A 6349-nucleotide genomic window follows, 5' to 3' on the forward strand; every position below is an offset into this window, starting at 1 on the left:
GGTGGATGGACAGGTAAGTACATAGATGAAGATGGACAGATGGAAGATGGATGGATAGAGGAATAGATGAATAGGTGGGTAGGTGGATGGATAAGGTGCACACACGGGTGGATGGTAGATGGATAAATGTGCTGCATACTTGAATGGCTCTAGGGATAGGCTTGACTGGGGCAGTGAGGGAATGAAGAAAAAGTAGACATAGAGAAACTGGAAACAGATGAACTGGACTCTCTGATGGAGAAGCCGCAGCACTCCAGAATATCAGACATGTCTATTACATAAAGGGGGTGGGTTTACTTCATAGCGCTAAATCAAGGAGGAAGGGTTTACAGTATAGAGCTGAGTAAGAAGGCAGGAAGTACCCAAGACATTGAGAGCCACTCCAGATCTCCATTTCCAGCCTCAGGCCCTGTGGTTGATGGAAGAGAGTCTGCCAAGTCTCCTTCTGTCTTTGAGGCTCTGGTTATCATCCCAGGGTCCCTGGTCTATGGAGGGAACAAGATGGCAGTGTGCTCCTTCAAGGCTACAGTCACAAAATGCCTAGTGGAGATTCATGACCAAGCTGAGGATCCCACACTCCTCTTGTGTGTCCAGCATTGAACTCTGCAAAGTTGCTTCCTTCCTGCTGTCTTATGGCAGCAGAAAGCTAAGGAAGAAAATCTGAGTGGAAACTGGAATGTTATGATCACAGGAGGATGGGAAGAGGATTCTCAGTGTGTACGACCTACTTGGGGTTGTGCCTCTGCACCTTCCTCTGAAGCTCCACGAACACAAGAATTAGTCTGGAGGGAAAGAAAACACAGTAAGCTCTTTAGGTCTCATAAAGCACTGCTGGGGGCCTCCTATGTGGAGGACAGTGTCTGCTTGGGTTTAAGCCGCACAGATATCTGAGACAGTGCAGAGACAGTTCCACACCCAAGAGAGCCCAGGTTTGGAGGAGCCTGGGTGATGTCATCTCTCCCTCCCTGGCTCCGGAAATTAGGGAAAGTGATGCAGAAGAGGCAGGCAGCAAGTTCATCCAGGAGCTCAGCAACCCAGACAGTGACCTTTAGGTCAGCGCTCCAGGCTGCAGTCCTGAGCTGGGGGCTCTGAGAGAAAGAAAGAAGAGGTTTACAATCAGCATGTTGGAGGGCACCAACCCCCATTCCTCTCTGAAATCCCACACTGTCTCCTTCATGGTCACCCCATAGCAATAGCTGGCCCTTTTCCAAGATGAGTAATCCTCTCTCTCTCTCTCTCTCTCTCTCTCTCTCTCTCTCTCTCTCTCTCCCTCCCTCCCTCCCTCTCTCTCTCTCTCTCTCTCTCTCTCTCTCTCTCTCTCTCTCTCTCACACACACACACACACACACCAGGGACTTGAAGAAAAGCAGAAGATGGTAGTTGAAGTATAGAACAAGGTACTCCCATGGACAGGATACGAAGGGATGACAGTTGGTCTAACCTCTTTGGTGACCGACCCATCAGATATGTGGGTCCCATGAGGCACAGCCAAGATGACAGAGAAGGGAAAGTCAGTCAGCAGCACTCTAGAAACAAATGGAAGCAGAAAGAGATGTTTTGAAATGAATGACACATTGAAAATAGAAAATTGTAAGCCTGGAGAGATGGTTCACTGGGGAAGTATGCTTGCCACCAAGCCTAAGGACCTGAGTTTGAACTTGGCAGGCTACACCGTAGAAGGAGAGAACCAACTCCCACAAGCTGTCATGTGTGCCATGGTGTGCGAGCACGCACACACACACACACACACACACACGCCTTAATGCAATGAAAACTAAAAGTAAGACAATAATAAAAAGAGGCGCTGTAGGCTAGAGAGATTATCAGTGGTTAGAGCTCTGGTTGCTCTTCTAGAGGATCCAGGTTCAATTCCCAGGATCCACACTCACTGTCTGTAACTCCAGTTCCAGGGAATCTGGTACCCTCATGCAGACATACATGCAGGCAAACATCAACACGCATAAAATAAATAAATCTTAAAAAGAAAGAAAGACCAGCAAGCCACAGAGATCTTCTGGTCCCATCCCACCCGAGACCACTGTTGGGATCCCAGTGCACGGCACACCACTATACCTGACATTTTCATGTGAGTTCTAGGGGCTGAACTCGGGTACTCAGACTTCTGCATCAAGTGCTTTATTGACTTAGCCATCTCCTGGCTTCTGAAAGAGAGATGAGTGTGGCAGTAAGACATGGACTCTAGACCATCAGTATTCAGCACCACATTCTAATGAATGTGAGTTTGAGGCTAAAGGAGGAATTAGTGAGAACACCAGGCTGAAACGTCCCGGGAATGCGGCCTTGAGGGTCATGTGGGTTTTTTTCTAGAAGCCTATGATTTGGGGGTAATGGGCTACATGAGGTCCCAAAGGATGAAAAAATGTGAACCAAGAAATTGACCAGATGTGTTCTTTCAAAGAGACAGGCATCAGGCAGTGTTCTAGTTTGGTTTCTGTTGCTGTGATCAAATACTTTGATGAAGAGCAACTCACAGGACAAGGGTTTGTTTTGACTCACAATTCCAGGCTACAGACTATCATTGTGGGGTAAGTCAAGGCAGGAATTTTAAACAGTCACATCATACATACAGTCATACATACATGCATACATACATACATACATACATACATACATACATACATACATACAGTCAAGAGCCAATGAAATTAATGTTTACATGCTTACTTGCTTATTTATGCTCAGCTCAATTTCCTCATTCATTTCAGTTCAAGACCCCTTGCCTAGGGTATGGCTCCCCTCACAGTCTGCTGGGTCTTCCCGCATCAATTACCTTAAGACAACACCCCATAGACATGTTCATGGGCCAACTCAATGTAGACAATTCCTCAAGACTCTCTTCCCAGGCGATTCTAGGTGGTATCAAGTTGACAATTAAAGCTGACCATCAACAAGTGGACATGCCCATGAATGAAAATTGTGAGGAAAAAGTGGTATTTTGTCTTTCTACAAACAAGCATACTATTGGGCAAGAAAATCCAGTTGGCAATGGGATTTGTCAGAACAAATGGCAGAGGATGGGGGAGCTGGGTAGTGCATTAGTCATAAGATCAACTCCATCAATACAGAAGTGAGACTGTGAGTGTGGTGTATATAACACGTCGCTAATGTTATAAACATCAACACTAAAAGTCGTAGAAATGTGCTAAGACCCAGGAGACAGATGAGAGATGGCAAGAAGCAGTATGAACCTGCTTATTTCCTTGTTCCTCATGGTGACAGTCAAGCAATATGATGCCAAGTTGGGGAAATGTCATGTTGAAAATAACGCAATAATTATATCTCCTAATTCCCATTTTAAATATTAAATTTCTTACCTTTAAAGAGCCTGGTAGGAGGTCAGGTTGCTTGTGGTGAAAGATTTTTTTTTCAAATATTTACATGAAAGTTAGCAATTTCTTCCATTTATTTTTCCTTAGGCTTTTGATTTTGAAATAACTTTATTATTGAAGGGCTGAGAAGATGCCTCCATGAGCTAAGTCACTTGCCACTAGGCCTAATAACATGGATTCAATACCTGAGACCCACATGGTAGACATAGAGAGCCTATTTCCTCAAGTTGTCCCCTGACCTCCAGATTCATGCTGTGTTAAACATTTATATAGTATAATAATGAAAACTAGTTTAAAAAGAAACATTGAAAATACACCCTTTGCTTGACTTCCTTAGTCAACCCACTGTCTAGATGAAGTTGCTGGCTTTATGTGATATTATGAAATCACCTTAATTCAGATTTCCCCAGTTCTTCCTTGATCTCCTCCAGTGAGTGTCAAGTCAGGAATGCCACAATATAGTGGGACTTTCTTGACCCACCAATAGTTAAATAAAGACACAGGGACTTATTAACAGTTATCACTGCTTAGGCCCAAACACCTCCACATCCCACTGGTGAATTCCACTTCTCAATTCTTCTCTGGAAGTCCCAGTCTCTGCCTGGAAGTTCTGCCCTCCCTTCCTGTTTCAGCTATTGGCCATCGGATCTTTATTATAGCCAATCAGCAAGGATGAATGCTTACAAAATCTGAGGCCAGTAATGGGCCATAGGAACAACAATACCAAGATCTGGCTAGGACTTAGCTCTCTGCTGGTACAGCAATCAACAATTGGCAACACAGAGATGGTACCTTCACACAGTGTACCCTAACACCACGCTGCCTCTGAGGTAAAGTCTCCTGGATCTCTTCCAATCTAAGACAGTCTTTTGGTGATTCCTTGTCTTTTGATGACCTTGGCCCTCTTGAGGATTCCTGGGCAAACATCCTGTAATGGTCCTGATGTTTTCAAATGACCAGACTAAGGTGAGTAGGGAAGAAAATATCACAAAGGCAGAAGAGCCCTTCTTGTTGTATCCTATCAGGAGAGGTGTGATGTCTATGTGACCTGCTGTGGATGCCATTAGCCCTCTCTCCGTTGGTCAAGAGCATCTCCTGTAAGATCACTACCTTTCTTCCTCAACATAAGCCACATTCTTTAGCTACTTGTCTGTTCAGTCAGCCCCTGAATATCTGTAGGTTCTACACTCATGGACTTAACAAAACTTGGATCAAAGATATTCAAAAGGAAGAAATTCATCTCTTTCAGAAAATGTAGGCTTTTTATGTTGAGACCTAGGTTGACAAACACCACACAGGTCTCTGGTTGAGAAGGGCCCGCACGGGAGACAGCTACCGACTTTGTGCCCTTGGCCATACATTGGCTCTAGGGAGAGTTTATTCAGGGTTGGTGACACCAAGAGCCATGGCAAATGCATCAGAGTAGCCAGCCAAAACGGAGGCAACAAATGCCAACAGACCACAGAGATGGGTGAGGCAAATGTGACCAAGTTTTGGCAACTCCATGCCTGGCCACAGAGAGAAGAGGGACTAGACAGGCCTGCAGGCCAGCAACAGCAGCACCCCTCAGACCTCCCTTACCAGGATAGGGCCAGCAGACAAGACAAAGACAGCAGAGCTAAGAGTCAGTGAAGGTCCCCAGGACACATTCCAAATGTTAAAGCGTTGTGGTTGGACAGTGGCTGACAGAGATGCATGGCCTGGCTAGGGAACGATGGGGTTGGATGGCGACCCAACCTTGGCTTCCCATTGGCAACCTAACTCAGCCAGGGCAGAGACACGGTAAATCAAACACCACAGACAATGTCCCACTCTCATCTAGAAGGCAAGGACCAGCCAGGGCCTAAGGGAGGAAGGCAGAGGGACATCAGGACCTGGAGGAACACAGAGTAGAGTCAAGGCCTGAGTTGGAACATACCTTTATCTCCCCCATCCCCCTGCACACACACACACACACACACACACACACACACACACACACACACACACACAACTTTCATCCTCTTTTCCCCTCCCGCCCTCCCTCCCTCACTCTCTGTAATACATACATGCTAACATGGAAGCCAGAGGTTGGCACTAGATATCTTCCTCCGTTGCCCTCCACCTTTCTGAGATGAGGTCTCTCACTGAAACTGTAGCTCATAATCCAGTAACACTATCTGCCCACCTCTGCTTCCCGAGTACTGGGATTGCACCATGCCCGGCTTTTTATCTGGGAGCTAGGGATCCAAACTCAGGATTTTAGGTGTATTCAGCAGGCCCTTTACCCACTAAGTCATTCTCCTGGACCCTCCTTTCTTTAGAGGACTGGTGAGATGGATGGGTGGGTAAGAGCACTGACTACTTTTCCAGAGGGCCTAGGCTTGATTTCCAGCACTACATAGCAGCTCGTAACTCTCTGTAACTCCGGTTGCAGGGACTCTGATGCCCTCGTCTGGTCTCTACAGGCAGCAGGCATGAAAGTAGGGCACAGACATACACTCAGGAAAAGCACCCGTACACATAAAATTGGCGATAAATACAAACATTTAACATTTCGATTACATCTTGTGTAATGTGTCTTGTGTTATGTGCACATGCTACTGCACGTGTGTGGCCGTCAGAGGACAGCTAGTCACTTCCTCCTTCTACCCTGCAGTCCTGGGGATCGAACTTGGGTGGTGAGGTGCCGGCCCCTGCTGAGCTATCTCACTGACCCTCCCAGTGTTTCCTAAACACAACAGCCTAACCACGATTTACGAGGCATTTGCATTGCGTTAGGTGTTAGAAGCATCCTAGAGATAATCTCTGCAGGGAGGCGTGGCTGGTGTGCAGGTTACACGCAGATGTCCGGCAGTTTCTATAAGGAGCTTGAGTTGAGCATCTGTAGATTTTGGAACCTGAGGGTTTTTGTGTCCGTGGCAGGTCCTTGGACCGTTCTCCCAAGGGAGAAAAGTGCATTAAAACAGACATGACTTCATCGTGTGTTCATCTAGTGTTCCAGAATTCACCGCAGCCCC

General features: G+C 46.4%; 1 long non-coding RNA gene across 1 annotated transcript; it reads right to left on the reverse strand.

Moving 5' to 3' along the window:
• Window positions 1-252: 252 nt before the first annotated feature.
• LOC120101602 (uncharacterized) lies at window positions 253-5305 on the reverse strand. The gene is made up of 3 exons (XR_005502292.2): window positions 2074-5305; window positions 1442-1526; window positions 253-1088 (listed from the first exon to the last, which is right to left on the reverse strand). It is a non-coding gene; the product is annotated as an uncharacterized LOC120101602 (long non-coding RNA).
• Window positions 5306-6349: the final 1044 nt, after the last annotated feature.

Source organism: Rattus norvegicus, chromosome 3, assembly GCF_036323735.1.
Source record: "Rattus norvegicus strain BN/NHsdMcwi chromosome 3, GRCr8, whole genome shotgun sequence".
Lineage (NCBI taxonomy): Eukaryota > Metazoa > Chordata > Mammalia > Rodentia > Muridae > Rattus > Rattus norvegicus.